The sequence below is a fragment of the Suricata suricatta genome, chromosome 4, assembly GCF_006229205.1.
Source record: "Suricata suricatta isolate VVHF042 chromosome 4, meerkat_22Aug2017_6uvM2_HiC, whole genome shotgun sequence".
Lineage (NCBI taxonomy): Eukaryota > Metazoa > Chordata > Mammalia > Carnivora > Herpestidae > Suricata > Suricata suricatta.
Genome location: NC_043703.1, coordinates 68,028,720 through 68,043,908, shown reverse-complemented (window position 1 = coordinate 68,043,908; position 15,189 = coordinate 68,028,720). Strand labels below are relative to the sequence as shown.

At 40.7% G+C, this 15,189-nt stretch overlaps 1 long non-coding RNA gene across 3 annotated transcripts in view; it reads right to left on the bottom strand.

Moving 5' to 3' along the window:
• Nucleotides 1-170: 170 nt before the first annotated feature.
• Nucleotides 171-15,189, bottom strand: part of LOC115289580 — a 65,777-nt gene continuing 50,758 nt past the window's right edge. For 2 of the 3 annotated variants that reach the window (XR_003907690.1, XR_003907692.1), the window contains exon 5: nt 13,617-14,236. This is a non-coding gene — a long non-coding RNA (uncharacterized LOC115289580). Of the gene's footprint in view, nt 373-3,869; nt 4,051-5,444; nt 5,544-13,616; nt 14,237-15,189 lie in introns of those variants that run through there. The other variant, XR_003907691.1, reaches the window with a different exon arrangement.

The following is a 15,189-nucleotide window of genomic DNA, read 5'->3' as shown; positions in this document are numbered from 1 at the left end:
GGCATGCAGGAACCCATGCCACTTTCTGACCCTAGCAGCATTCCTGACACAGGCCCTTTCTTGAGGAAATTCCTCTGTGGGAATCCCCCTTGGGGAGGGGCTTTCGGATACGCAGCTTCCAGAACTCACACATTATGGCTTTTGCTTGAATACAGTGCAGCAGGTAGTCGTATTCCCATATGTGCTCTCCCCCGAGAATGGGTGCTATCAGTTTCTATGTTGTAAGAGCGTCAGAAATTGAAGTCGGACTTCTAATTAAAGATCCCTAAACACCAATGTGTCCAAGGTGCCAGTGATTACTTCTGTCAAATCTTGAGTAGTTTCTTATTGCCATATGCTCCCAATCAGCCTTCCCTGAGTGCTGGGCAGGTGCTGTGGATTACAGGAAAGGGAGGAGAAGTTACAGCTAGGCTCCTGGGGTGGGAGATGGGAACAAAGAATACAGAACAGTGGACCCACTTGAAGATAGGAGAAAGTTTCAGCCTTCAACTTAAAGTGGGTTAAGTGGGAATTATTTGCTTCACAAAACTTCCTCTAATGCAGAGAAATGATTAGAGTTAGAACTGAGTTTTATACAAGATCATGGGAACAGGCCTATCATAAGGTAGCTCAGAGTAGATAGAGGGGGTAATTACGCTTACACCACGTTGACTTGAAATTAGCAGGTCTCAGCAAATATATGTAGACTCTGTTTAATTCTAATTAACCTTTCAGATCATATATATGGATGACCAGGTTTATTTTATTCATTTCTAACCAAGACATATTCATACCAAAAGACGACTTCATAATACCATTTTGTGCCCTAAAGACACCCTTAGCCAAGGGTATGGATGTTCTGTTCTGGTTCATATGATTTACCCCCTACACCTGGTAACATAACCTCTCGAACTACATTTATATCATAAAGAGAAGAAAACATCTTTAGTGGTGACACAATATATTGTGTCCAAATACTGAGCACATGCTAGGTGTTTTTCATATATTGTTACTTTAAATCTCACAGGCACCCTGATGAGACATTATTACTCACCCTGTTTCAGAGACTAAAGAGATTTTGTAAACTTTCCCAAGATTATATGGGAAGTAAGTGATAGAGGTGGGATTTGAACCTAGATCTATTTGATTCCCTACCCGTGCTCTTCACCACGACCCAATGCTATCTCCCAGCCATCTTGAAAGAGAGTTGCCATTTTACAATATACTAGGAAATCAAACTATGGCAAATGCTATCTGCACTGGCCTCCTGGCCCAAAGACTTTATACGTTTTCTCCCTCTGACAGCCCAACACTATATGCCTGTGCCCAACAAGTATTCCCTCCACCAATGGGCAACATCAGGAACTCTCCAGACACCCCCTAAGCCCCAGTCCCCAGTATATAATGCATATAACTCATATGGAAATCTCCAGACATATAAGCCCCTTGTCCTTTCAGAGAGGTTGGCTCTGGAAGACAGGAAACCAAGTGTTCCCCTCACTGCCACTTAATGAGCAGTCTCTACTCTCTCAGGCATCCAAGTCCGTTTTAGCTCAGCACATATAACTCCACACCCCCCAGCTGGCAGTGATACATCCCCTGCAGTCAGTGTTCACACTGGCACACTCATCTTCCTGTACCAACTGTCAGAGAATTCCTGACACAGGCCAGGCTACAGAAAGGGAAAAATGGAAACAAAGCCATTGGGGATGGTGCTATTAGTCCAGGGAATCCCTGAATTCTCTGATGCTGACCAGAAAGGAAATTAACATAGGGCCCCATGAGCAGGAAGCAGAGTGTGAGATGCCATGTATATGGTATTGCCCGTTGTCAACCCTATTGAAGATATTTGTCCACCATATAGAAACTCATTGACTTGTTATCTTGGTGATGGGTGCAACCACACACCTATTCCTGTTTCAGTTACTCACTTTTATACTAACCCAACTGGTACTTGGCTGAATGGTATCAAAACCAGATGTTGCAGTTGTGACACAGTTTTGTAGTGGTTAAAAATTGTGTCTGTTATTATAATTGACTTAATTTTATTATTTTATTTCTTCTCCCTACGGGTATGTGTGTGTGTTCTCTCCATGGTATAGTTTTCAACTCTCTTCTCTCATTCCAAAATGATTAGAAGTACAAGCCTAAAGCCTAAAGCAAACTAGATGCATTTTTGAGCTGAGTCCATATGCTGCCTGGAAACATATCCCTGTAGCTGGCATTTTACGCATGTTACTCTAGTGCTAAGAACCTCAAAGTCCCTTGTGCCTGCTTTGGGATTTCAAATGGACTCTCCTGTCTAATTATTTCACTCCATTCCCTGCAGCAGTCGGGAGGTTTGCGTTTAGAATACAGCCCCAGCACCTCCCCTCTAAGTTCTCTAAACTGCCAAAAACTGGAGCAGCGCTAATTAAAGTTGGGAAAGTGGAACATGAGGTTTGTTCATTGTCACACTTTTGCACCAGAATGGGAAATATACCAAAAACATTGTTGGGCATAAGGAATGATGTAGACTTCTTTAAAATGACCAGTGATCTGCAAAACCATACCAAACTGACATCACGCAGTTTGCCTAAAGTTGGGTTTGTGCAAATACCTCATTAGCTTAAAACTGTCCGGTATCAACAAACTTCTACTCTGCATTCTATTCTGTGCCTAAAACTTCTCATTAACTAGCTGTCCATGTTTGTTTCCATTTCATCAAATCCAAAATGTCATCAGTTATAAGATTTAGCATTATTTTTATGTCAAACAAGAAGAAAGAGAAAATACCGCCCATTGTATGATAACATGCATGCCACCTTAATAGCTGTTTTCCATGATGTCACGTGAATCGGCTACACCACCCTCTTATTGCTTTCGAGTCTTCATCTCTACCAAGGGTTTTGGTACTTTTTCCCACTCGTACCATCACTAATTAGCACTGCTTCCCCAAGCAATGTGTGATAGGCAGTGAGTTTGCATATATCTCAGTAACAAACCCTAACAGATTCTTCTTCTGCGTCTTTCTTTTTCCAATCTGGTAAAGCATTTGGATCTTGCTTTGCAAGGTAATATGGAAATGTCAAACAAAGACAAATGTTTCCCTTAGTAATATAACATTTAAGCCCCACTGCTCTGTTTCTCTGCCGTGGTGCATACATAGTCACATCTTTTTTCAGTGCCAAGTCATAGTGGAATCTTTAAAAAAACATTTAAATGGCAATTAAACAGAGCACCTGCCTTGCCAACAATGCCCGTAATTTAGTAGAAGTGCTAACAAAATGAGTAGCTGTGACCGTGTTTATGCATGTGCAGAGAAGTGACGTGGTGCCGTGACTGCTTCCAAGTTGTCAGCAATTTTAAGCTACCATCAATATTGAGACACATCCCTATTTCAGAGATGTTACTATGGGGGAAAAAAATGAACCTTATCAATGAACTGTGCTCATCTGTACATACTTAATTCCATTAACCCTGTTGATTCATTCATTCATAGAGTCACTCATTTTGTTAGGCCAAGCTCCAGGAGGGCAAGGACTTTATCCGCCTCATTCTCAGCTCTCTATGCCAGCCATTTAGGATAGTCCATGACACAGAGTCAATGTGCTCAATAAGCGCCCGTAGAATGAGTGAGGGGATGTCCTCACATGGAAGGCGTGGGGACACATCGGGTAGTTTACTGCTCTCCTGCCAGTTAGAAGAAGACATCTTCTTCAAATTGTGACATTGACAGAAATGCCAGACATAGGAAAGGGTTATAGGCCAGAATTAAGTCCTTGATTTCATTTACAGACCCCTGTCCAAAGTATTTCATGCCATTACAAAAACTACTTCAGGACAGAAGAAATTCCACTGTGGCTTTCATTAATCTTTGACCAATGAAAGAATTTATAACATCTTAATACCTTGATTCTTTCATACGATCCTCAGTCATAAATTGCTTGAATTTTATGCTTAGTTCAATGTCATGCACTTGTCCTCTTGTATATTTGACAGAAACCGGAATTAATAGGTAAATACTTTTCTTTCAGTAAGCTCCTCGGAGACAGAAACTCAGTGCTGATGACCTTGTCTGGATGTGCATCTCTGAGAGAAAAAAATTATTTATATTTATTTATTAAATATATATTTATTTTTATATATTTATATTTATAGACACACACACTTTTAAGGGCTTGCCTTACAGTCTGCTTTTTAACTGCCATCCCCCCCAAAAGGCCACCCTGACACTTTGACAAAGAAAAAGACAAAAAGGAGAAAAGAAAACCTTGATAGGCACTCTAGACCTCTGTCTGTCACTGCTTCAGCTTCCTCACTGCTCCCCAGTGAAGCAGAATGTACTTCTAGGCCGAACAGGAAGCTATATGAGGATGCAACAGAAGGAATGGCTGGGAAGCTTAGCTTAGCTTAGCAGCAAGCGATCCCGGGGATCCGAAGTTGATCATTAGCATTACCCAAATAACCCCAAGTCTATGAACGTAACAGCTGGACCTGCAAAGCTTTGTCCCGATTCTAGTTCGGTGGTGACATGTGGGACCTCCGAAACACTTACGTGACCAACTAAGGTCACTTGTGGGTTTCTAATCTACATTAAGGGTGCTTGCTCAGGAGAGAATAAATGGTGTGTGTCTCCCCATATACAGGCAAAGCAGCGCGTGTGGTTAAGGGACTTGGCAGATAGGTCAGAGCTGTCTCTTTCACATATTAGAAAATAATGATTAATTAAATCTTTTTGGTTTTACACTAGAGGAACTTCTGTATAATTATGTCTATTAAGTATTGTTAACATGAGCCAGATAAAAGACAAATGACAAAAATAACTTAAAAATTTGTCTTTACTGAACACCCAGGGTGGGATAAAAGGAAAACAGAATGATCGCAGATGCCAATTCTGTGATTATGTGGGATGTTTTAACCAGGTATGGTAAGACATGCAGACCTGGAAATGACTGTCATGAAGGAAAGAGTTTATTATGCTCACAGGTCCCCAAAAGCAGTAGGCACATATGTCATGCGGGGCTACAAGGAGGTGGAGGGGGTAAGGATGAGTGCGGGCAAGGGAAGAAACAGAAGGAGCAGGGCAAGCAGATTTAGGCCTGAATAATTTCAGAGAGCTTTGAGGCATAGAAGCTGTCCCTCGTTTTCTGGTACCTGGCCCTGGGGTGATTAGGGTAGGGGGACAGCTTTGCTGAGTGTGCAGGTGCAGATGATGGGCTCCAGGATTGACTGGTTTGCATATGAAAGGCACACTGGTAGCCGAATTATTTATCTCTAGGAATTAGCTCACCCTGGGATGGGCAGTCCCTACAGGGTCATCAAGGACCAAAGATGTCAAAACATCAGGATACAGAAAATAAAGACATACTTAATACATGGGGATTTAAAAAATAATCCAGTAATGAATTAGGTCCGTGTACACATGGAGTATTCAGCCAAATCTGCAGAAATGCCCAGCTCGGGGCCTGACACATGGTACTCACCCAGCAAACATTAATTAAATCTGAGTGTGGTACCAGATGGTTCAGCCATGCTCACAGTCAGCCTTTGCTCCATATTGCGGTCAGGTGTGGAGTGTTCATCTTCAGAAAAAAGGGGAAAAAATGGGGAACCACATGACATGAAAGATCGCCAGATGAAAGAGGAGCCACTCAGGATGAAGAAGAGGCAAAACAGTTAAGTTGTTAAAAACACAAATGAAGTAGTAAGCAAATACATCTTTAACTCTAAGATCTTAAAATCTACAAGGTGATTATATGTTTGGGCTAATTCCTTATTCACTGGGGATTTAGAATATCAATGAAAGTCAGGACATGTGAAAGTTGCAGGCAACTTGCGGAAAAGAGTAAAAGGGGAGTTGCAGAGTGACTTGTGTATTATAAATGTGCTCAGGAGTACACTTCTAAATGTGAGTTACTTAAAATAGCATCAAACATACTACTGGTATGGTGACAGGTCTAGGCATAGAATGTTTAACATGTATCTGTTCTTTCAGAATGCTGATGGAAGGTGGCGATCAGGAGGATGGATGTGGGGTTAGACTCAAGACATTAGTTTAAAAAAAGTTATTGTAGTATAGTTGACACATAATGTTGCATTAGATTTAGGTGTACAGCATGGTGATTGGACAAGTCTATACATTATGTTGTGCCGACTACAAGGGCAGCTACCATCTGTCACAGTGCAATATTATTGCAATACATTATATTCTCTATCCTGTACCTTTCATTCCCGTAACTCACTCAGCCCACAGCTGGAAGCTTCTTCCTCCCGATCCCCTTCACCCATTTTGCTCATCTTCCCACTCCCCTCTCCTCTGACAACCATTAGTTTGTTCTCTGTATTTATGGGTCTGTTTCTGCTTTTTTGTTTGTTTTGTTTTTTTGGATTTCACATGTAAGCGAAATCATATGGTATTTGTCTTTCCCTGACTTACTTCACTAAGCATAATGCCCTTTAGGTCCATTCATGTAGTAGCAGATGACAAGATCTCATTCCTTTTTATGACTGAATAATGTGATGTGTGTGTGTGTGTGTGTGTGTGTGTGTGTGTGTGTGTGTGAGAGAGAGAGAGAGAGAGAGAGAGAGAGATCGAGATCACATCTTCTTTATCCATTTATCTTGATGGACACTTGAGTTGCTTCCATATTGAAGACGTTGCTTGCTCTTTATGATGAATGTCAGGAGTGCAGGAGGGTAGAAGTGTTAGGGCTCACAGCTAAGTAAATTGGATGAGTTGTTGCAGTGGTCAACCTCCTGACTTTAAGTGGTTGATTAATTACTGTAATGTCTTTAAAGTCCAATAACTTTTCCTTAGAATCTTGATCAGTCATGTTAAGAAATAATAATGAAAATGTAAGCAGGAGGTTCATCTAATAATATTAGAAGGGTAATTTCTTCAGTGAAAACTCTGAGATTGCCTCCTGATTACAATTCTTTTAATTTGTGGCTTGCACACATCTCCTTTGCATTGTGTAAGAGCTTATCTATGTTGATGGAAATTGTAGGTATGTTTTCCCTGGAGTACAGCTGCTCCCCCATTGTGTTTCTAAATTGACATCGTAACTCTTTAATTAAAATTGCAATATTAGCCTACACTGGACAATCAAGGATTCTCTGCCAGGTTTATGTTGCTGACCTAGATTCGATGTTGGTCGTGACAATCCTTGGGTTTATCCCCATCAGTGAAGAAATGTCTCTTAATCTGATATACATTTTGAAATCCAGGCTTATATATCCCTTTGAACTCTGATTTTGTACCCAATTTAGGCCTATGCGAAAATGGAGTATTCAGTATGCATATAATGTGTAGAAATACCTGAATCGTCAAAAAAAAGTGACGAACAATTTCATCTACATGAGTGTTGCATCTTCCCTTCAACATCAGTGATGCTAGTCTTTTGGATCCTGGAGCCCTTTCTTTGTGTTGATGTTTGTGAGTCTCCATAATGGGGGGGGGGGTGAGACGAGAGGGGGTAACCTTCCTGGAGTTGTTCTAGGTATTTTCATTCTATTTTACCTCTAACTTTCATGAATTTGAATTGCACTCTTTTGAGGTGGAGTGGAAAGAGCAATATCTTTGCATACTTTTTCAGCCCCAGAAACTAGAAAAATACCCATAAATAATAGAAGCTTAGGGGCACCTGGGTGTCTCAGTCAGTTGAGCATCAGACTTTGGCTCAGGTTATGATCTCACAGTCCGTGGGTTCGAGCCCCGCATCGGGCTCTGTGCTAACAGCTCCGACAGAGCCTGGAGCCTGCTTCAGATTCTGTGTGTGTGTCTCTCTCTTCTCCTCCCCTGCTTGCTCTCAGTCTCTCTCTCTCTCAAAATAAAGACATAAAAATTTTTTTAAAAGTAATAGAAGCTTATTAATATTTGGTGATTTAAAATATATTGTTTAATTGACACAGGAATGCCCACCCTTCTTTGGCTCAAATATTATTATTAATTATGAAATTAGCAAATAGAAGTCATTAAGGTAAAACTGATGTAACAAATCAAAAACTCTATTATAAATGACCATTATGAAAATTCTCTGATATTGAATTGAAAACCAGACAGATGAAAACAATCATGAAATTCCAGATTTTGATTTAGATTACCTAGAAACCTGAATGTAAGACACACACATAAAGAATACAACTTTGAAGAGAATGTTGATTTCTTAGTAAAGTTTGCTAGAACAATAGAATATCAGTTTGAAGAAGAGAAAACAGTAAGAATAAGAAAAACAGATTTTGGTCATAACCACATCCAGGCTTCCCTGCCACGGAGAGGACTCCTATGAAACCTCCATAAGCTGACGCGGTGCGAAGTGAAAAAGCAATTACCATTTGGTAAAAGTGAAAATCATCTTAAATTTCTTTGGATTAGTGAAAATAAGTACTAATGTAGGTCTTTTGTAAAAGTTAAGTGTTTCGGATAACAGAAGAAACCTGTATGATAATGAACTTCAGCTAAGCCACAGTGCTGAATGTTGGAGAAAAAAACACACAGAAACACCGTAATGACGGATGCTTGTCTGTATGTATATCTGCCCAAACCCACAGAACATACAACACCAAGAGTGAACCATAATTTAAACAATGGACTTTGGGGGATAACAGCATGTCCGTGTCAGTTCATCAGTTGTAACATTCCCCACTCTAATGGGGAATACTGAGACGCAGGGAGCCTCTACACGTGTGGGGCAGGGCTATATGGTAGATCTCTGCACTTTTCCCTCAGTTTTGCTGTGAACTAAAACTGCTCTTAAAAAATGCAATCTTATTATAAAAGGAAATAAAAGGAAGGGAGGGAAGGAAGGAAGGAAAGGAGGGAGAGAAGGAGGAGGGGAGGGAAAACAAGCACAGTAATGTGTTTGTCCCAGGTCTTCAGGCAATGAAGACTTTTCTGAATGTTTCTGCCGTCTTATAAAAGACAGATGCATTAGAATATAGAACACTGAAAAGCATTTAAATAAGGAAATATAATAAAATAATTCTATAAGATAAAGTGGCAGAATGAGAAGGAACATGGGTAATAAAAACTTATCTAAAATATGTAAGGGGGCACCTAGCTGGCTCAATCGGAAGAGCATGTGACTCTTGCTCTCAGAGTTGGGAGTTTGAGCTCCACTTTGGGTATAGAGATCACTTAAATAAATAAAAATAAACTTTACAAAATAAAATATAAGGAGTTGATATGAACATAGGATATGTGGCATAAGTACTCAGATTCTAGTTCGTGGGGTTGAGGGAGATAAGCAGACATTTTGGATACTGAAATACAAATGTTAGATCATCACACGATCTGTCCAGAGCATAAAACACATCCATTAATTGCCACCACTTACAGGTGTAGTTTGTGCTTTGACAAAAATCAAAGGTGATTTGGGAAGTGGGGAGCCTGTGTCTACCAACTTCTTTTTCGTTTGTTGAACTAGTAAAACAAAAATAATAATAATCCTTGAACCACCACTGAAGAAGTTAGATCATACTGAGTTTATTCAGAAACCACTTGAGACAGAATTACATATCAGGACTGTCTTCTTTTACTTAGATGTTTGTCCAGACCGTAGAAACAAATCCAACAAAAGGCTTCAGCGTGAACCCTTGACAGACTCTTACAGCACATTAGACAGCGTCTTCACTTTAATTGTATCTCTTAAAAGCACACTTATCAGAAACAGCACTTAAGATTTTGCAATTTGGTCTCATGTATCCAAAACTGTACTTGAAGTTTTGAAATTTGGTCTCAATCTTCACAAAATGTTTATGCCAGCATTGTCTTGTTTCTGTAGAAACTACAGGTGGAAACTCTGTCTCTGTGAGTACTGCCTGAGAATGGAATATAATTTTCTTGACTATGAAAATGATCAGAATGAAGGTTGGACTTGACGTCCCTTCAGCCACACAATGAGAACTGAATCAACACCTGTTGAAGGCTAACTGTGTGGCTAGTACCAAGCTAAGGGCATTACATTCTCTCCTTGCCTCATTTAACGCCCGCAGCAGCCCCCTACCTGAGAGACACTGTTATTATCTCTATTTCACAGATTGGGAAACTGAAGAACCGAGAGGTTAGATATTTCGCTCAGTGTCACCCTGATAACAAGTGAAGAAGTTGAGAGAAGAACTCAGAGTGTCTGATCCCAGAATCATGAATTTAAGCACCTATGTAATCCTCCCAGGGCATGTGCTTAACATCCCTTAGTCTCAGCTTCCTTTTCTGTAAAATGGGGCCACTGATTTTTACTGGGCCACTTTGTTGTGAGTTTGCAAGAGAATATATAAATAATATATAGTGCCCTAATGGCCTGGTACAAAGTAATTCCCTGTTGTTATTGCCACCTTTGTTGCTTTTGGAAACAACTGTAATGTGATAGTCTATTTAAATTCTTAGCTATTTTTGTCTCTCAAATTTAGCACGGTCATGTCCATTACGATGGCAACCATTCTCTTAAGCCATTCGCCATCACATAGCTATAGGAACTTCCTTGCTGGCACCCATAAGTCCAGTCTAGAACCTCTCTTTCTCCTCAGGACCTATCTGTTCTGCCTTACATAGAGTGTCTAGATAAGTAGGAAGCAGCAAAGTGGAAACAGAAAGACTTTAAAGGGGGAGGGGGCACAGATCAGCATTATTCTTTGCAGGAATTATCTGCACCCACTCAGCAAAAACAGTGGAACTAAATCTACTAAAAGTAGGATAGGAGGAAAGTTTCCACTCAACACTCTAATCCCAAGAATTGGGGAACTCTTTACCTTCATTTGCTATTTTTTGAGTCCTGAGTATGTTATCTCCTCAAGTAAGAAATCCTAAGTTTACTACTTGTGAAGCAAGGAATAAATAGAATGCATTTAATTACAGATTGCATGAGTTCAGAAGTAGTTAGCAGATCTTAAGCATTCTTGTAAATATATTGTAGTGAGTGAAATCTGGATTGCATTCCTCCTGGCTTTTCCTGAGGAGACCCTGGGGTATCCATGTAGGGGTTTTTAGAAATCAATTATGAATTGCTCTTTTATTCTCACAGGTTCAGCACCTTAGCTATGTGAGATCTGATGAATACATTGAAAAATATTTTCATGTATTTAAAATACATTTTAGTATTAATATTATTTTTAAACATTTTTTAATTTTTTATTTATTTTTGAGAGAGAGAGAGACAGACAGACAGACAGCAGGAGCAGGAGAGAGTCAGAGAGAGGGGGAGACACAGAATCTGGAGACAAGTTCCAGGCTCTGAGCTAGCTGTCGGCACAGAGCCTGACTCAGCCTGATGCAGGGCTGGAACCTACGAACGGTGAGCTCATGACCTGAGCCAAAGCCGGATGCTTAACCAACTGAGCTTCCCAGGCGCCCCAGTATTAATGTTATTAAAAACTTTTTATTATGCAACTGATGTGCTCAATGTTGAAAAAGTCAAGGATTTAGTTAAGCAAATAGAGGAGCATAAAGGCTGTCTGTAACTCCACCTCCTCAGTGTGATCACTGTGTTTTGCACGTTCCCTTCTGTATTACTTTTTTTTTCACACATTGTTTACAAAAAATGCAATCATTTAATATACTGTTTTGTAAGGTACTTTTGTCAGCTGACACAATTTATTCCAAATATCCTTCCATGGTAGTAAGTCATTACGTAGATTTTCAGACAGACCGGAAGTTATCAGACCTGGGTCCTAAGTGTCCACTTACTTAGCCCCAAGGGTGAGGACTATGTCCAGATCTGCACAAGACATACCCCCATCTAGAGGAGTTTTAGAGTCGCCTGGGCATGGTTTCACCTGCAGAGGGAGAGCTCTCCGTCTGGACGCCTACCTCGGCCTGGTCTTGGTACTCTTGTTATCATGAGCCTCCCGTTATGTTCATCATCGAAGGAGGGGTCTCAGCGTCCTCCTGGTGATTCTGACATGTAAGTGCAAATGAGCTGCTTCTGCTTTGCATCCTCTGACAGATGAATGTCAGGAGACACACAACCCTGCCAACTGGCCTCTTAAAACCAAGCCCATCTGCCGATCAAAAGCTGCCATTCAGAATGCTGACACCCTCCCCGTCCTATGATTTTAATTTCCACAGCTGACTCTCAATTACTGCTTCTCCCGGGAGCGGAGATACCAATGGTAATTGAAACACACAGATAATAACCAAACTTTATGATAGTTTAAATCTCCTCCCTATCCATCTTTCAGCCAGAGCTGCTCACAAATGGGCTGATTAGAGTTTCTCCTCCTTATATTTTTCCTGATTAGCCCCTGATTCAGAGACTAATGAGCAATGAGGTAGCCAAAATTTGGTTGCCAGAGAGACCAGCAGAACCAGCCTGTCTTGGTGTTCCTACAGTTTGAGTATATCAGTTTTTGAAACCTTCAGTGTCTTGGCTGTGAAGAGCACTAAGCCAAGTGTTTTGTACTATTAGAGCCAGGTGGATGCTGTCCCTTCTTGGTTCTTGATCCAAATGTTTTCCCCAGGAGCACATAATTGCTTTTTTCGATCTAGGCTCTCCAAAAACTCATCAAAGCTCTTCAAACAAGTTCCAACTAATTGATATTCCTTCATTTTTATTTATTTATTTTTTAAATACTAACTGGTATGCCTGGGTGGCTCACTGGGTCAAGCCTCCAACTTTGGCTTAGGCCATGATCTTGTGGATCGTGAGTTCGAGCCCCACATCGGGCTCTGCGCTGACAGCAGCCTGGAACCTGCTTTGGATTCTGTGTCTCCCTCTCTCTCTGCCCCTCCTCCCTTGCATTCTGTCTCTCTCTCTCAAAAATAAACAAACAAAAAAAATTTTTTTAAATACTAACTTAAGCTCCTTTTTCATCAGTCTGCCATCATACCTCTCTTCTCCTGCAAAGTACATACATATATGTATTTTTTTTTGTCTTGTACCTCATATATTTGTTTTGTCTTTTACCTTCTCCACCAAGGGGCACTGAGCCTTGAATCACCAGCACCCAAGTGTGGCTCCGTGAATGCCAGCACCCTTTCTTCCCTGACCAGCACGGGGCACCTACTTCACCTCTTTAGTTGTCTCCCTCCAACTTCAAGTCTTCTTTCAGGATTTCCATTTCTCTTTGGCCCCTTCTTTCCTCTTGTACTATGTCTTTTTTATTTCCCTGACATTTTTGTCCTCCACACGGACATGTGAGGTACCTAAAAGAGCAAACCTTAAGACCATGGTATTTTCTGTGACCATCACAGCTGCTGAAGTCTCCTGAAACAGCACCCTACCTATCTACAAAATTCTCTTCCTTAAAGGTCATTGGACATTTGGCTTTCCAGGCATTCCTGCAGCTAGTTTGTTGTATAACTGGAAGAAAGGTTTACTGCCGCCTGCTTACATCATAGCTGCTGAGAAGGGCCATTTTGATTTAGACAATGCAGCACACTTATTTCTGAGCACATTCTCCCCATCTTTGCTTTATAAGTAGCATATTTCTTCACAGTAGTAGTGATTCAGGCCCTGTGGGACCACTCCAGCCTATTTGAATAAGCTATCAATAACATTAAAAGCCTTCTCAGACACTGATGTTTGCCAGCACTTACAGGCTAGTGCAAATTGGATGAGTGCCTTTTGTGTGTTTCAGTTTCTCCTTAGTGTTTGTTAAACAGTTGAGGCCTTTATCAGAAATGTCAATTGGACACAAGCACATTATAGTATATGGTTTTAATTGTATTTTTACTGAAACTTGATTCAGTAGAATCAAGTAGAACTTGATTTCTTGTCCGATCATGTCCTTAGCACCAGAAAGGAGTACTGGGAGCGTTGAATAGAAATTGTATGTGAGTTCTCCCCATTGACTAGAGGACAGTCCAAGCTGGCACAGCCTTCAGACTGGCTGTGAGGACTGTTGATTAGGAGGCAGAGAAGAGGAGCCCAAGGTCTGTGCCCTCCTGCCCTCATCTCCCGCCTGACACAGCATCCCAGGGCCACTGACTCAGCTGAGAGCCAATGCCATCTGGACCCTGGATCACGCAAAAAGAAACAATTCACAGCTAACAAAGGGCCTGAGGGAAATGGTGGAAGCACTACTGATTTCATTTGTATCCTGGATGAGCTTCAGGACATCAGTGATTTCTCCCTTGAAATTTGTGTGAAAGTTGCCCATGCAACATGTATCTTCTCTTTTCATTCATTCTTTTCTTTTCTGGAAGAGAGTCCATAGCTTTGATCAGGTTCTTACAGGAATCCATGACTGAAAAAAACAAGTGGTTGAGAACAACAGTTCTGGTTTTTCTTCCTAGTCTCTCATAGCCTCTTTGCTAACTGTAGGTTTTATTCAAGTTGTTCTGAAAGGAAAGAAGTTTGAGATATTATAGGTCTCCCAAGTTCATCAGACACAGCCCGGGGAAGGGGTGCTTTTAATTCTAAACCCGTACCTTTCTGAGCACCCAGTGAATCCAAGAAATTATAGAACTGGAGGGAGCCCACTCTAGTAAGGCTGAGCAGTATGGAGGTGAGGCCATCCACTTGCCAATGTGGTGTGGCAACTGTGGCTGGATGGCAGAGCCAAGCGGGCAAACTGGGCTGCCATCTAGTGAACAGGTTCTGTGAATGGACCTTTATTATTTGGGCTCAAGTGGGCATAAATTCCCCCAACTTTGTCTTTAGCTCTAGACAGCCAATGGTCCAAATACACCTTCAGAATCCTAAATTCTAATATACAGCTTAACACAGTACTTTAAAAACTATATAAGATTTCGAACTATAAGTGCAATGAAAATTGATGATATTCATTTCATTTTCCACTCAGAATAGAAGTTCCTCAAGAGTAATCATACTGGTCAGTGGAAAGAATGGGTGCTTGACATATATAGAAACTAAACAGAATCTTCCTTTAAAAAAATAGCTAATTTGAAATAACATAAAAATGAAATCAAGTCATAACCAAGCCCTGGTTCGGATGCAGTTAGGTTTTTAAGAGCTTAAGGATTGTGTTTTATTGTGCCACACACTGTTGGTGTTCAATTGACCAAATATGCATGCAGAAAAAAGAATAAATATGTGATTGTTTTTATTTTTGGAAGTTTTCTATTAATAACTTAATATTGGTATCATCGTCATATTGCAGAGGATGCTCAACCCTATTTCTTTTCTTTTCTTTTATAGTTTATTGTCCAGTTTGTTTCCATATAACACCCACAAGTGCCCTCCTCCATGACCATCACCTCCCTTTCCCTCCCCCCTTCCCCCATCAGCTTAATCGGTTTGTTCTCAGTATTCAAGAGTCTCTCATAGTTTG